Genomic DNA, 1107 nt, shown 5'->3' on the forward strand with positions numbered 1-1107 from the left:
TCAAAAATCCAGCTACAGATGTCCAAGTTCAGGCCCAAGCTACACAGTTAGACTGGTTGGTAAAATGGTGTTAAAGACTTAACTGAAGTCCAGAACGAGCAATATGAGATGGATTTCTCCAAGTGCAGGGCGATGTAAAGGGTGATACTGATGGGCTCCTCTACTGACCTGTTTGCATGATATGCAAACTGATGCTGATTTAGTGTGGCAGGGATGGCATGTCAAAGCATTGTGCTATGAAAACTGCTTCATGGCAACATTTTTGGGCAAATATACAACTTTATGCCTGTCAAACTGTTTTCTTTGACATTTATTGTATATTCAACTAAAGAAATTGGTATAATTTATGTGTTTTTGTGATAGTAAAGCACATTGATAGTAACAATGTGCCCAAAGATATAATTTACAATTATTTCTTTGCTAACACTGGTTCAACCCTTGAATTAGGTCCTTTTTTAAATGTTTTTTTTTAATGTTTGACCTTCACAAACTAAAGAGAATCTGGATTCATACATGTAAAATATTTTTAAAAAAATGATAGGTGGCTAACGACTTTTGTGCAGCTCTGTAGTACAAATGTTATTTTAACTATCTAACTAAAAAGCACCTGCCATCTTGATTCACGTGTAATACTCTGATAAATATCAGTGGTATTTATTTTGGGTTTTCATGAGAATAAGTCGAAGAGAAAATAACAGTTCATGGTGAGGTTAAGAGTGGTATAGATATGTGATATAAATGTTTGTATTAAAATGCATAAATAGTGTGTGGAAAAAATCAGTTACGTTAAAAAAACATAATTTCATGGAATGTGAATGTCTGTTAAAAGAGAAGAGGTGTAACTTGTTTTGTATGCTACGTCACGAGAGGTCATGACTTGCAGATGACTTCCGGGGGAAAGAGACTCGAGAGGAAGGACGGAGGAAGAGAGAAGAAAAAAAGGAGGATTACTAAAATGGCGTAGACGAAGCATGGACTTCGGGACTGCTTATGTCACCAAAGTTGTTCGGCAACAACATACCACCCGTCTGCGGACTTCCCGGTAATCATTCGGAGCGTTTGAGCCGGGCTTCCCGTATCTTTTGTGCTTGGCTAAGCACGAGGCAC

General features: G+C 37.6%; 1 protein-coding gene across 2 annotated transcripts in view; it reads left to right on the forward strand.

Moving 5' to 3' along the window:
- Nucleotides 1-1107, forward strand: part of zgc:136858 (uncharacterized protein LOC678543 homolog) — a 9679-nt gene that overhangs the window by 1434 nt on the left and 7138 nt on the right. The window lies entirely within an intron of this gene.

The sequence above is a fragment of the Haplochromis burtoni genome, unplaced genomic scaffold (genome assembly GCF_018398535.1).
Source record: "Haplochromis burtoni strain Fernald_Lab_line unplaced genomic scaffold, NCSU_Asbu1 Contig_272, whole genome shotgun sequence".
Classification (NCBI taxonomy): Eukaryota; Metazoa; Chordata; class Actinopteri; order Cichliformes; family Cichlidae; genus Haplochromis; species Haplochromis burtoni.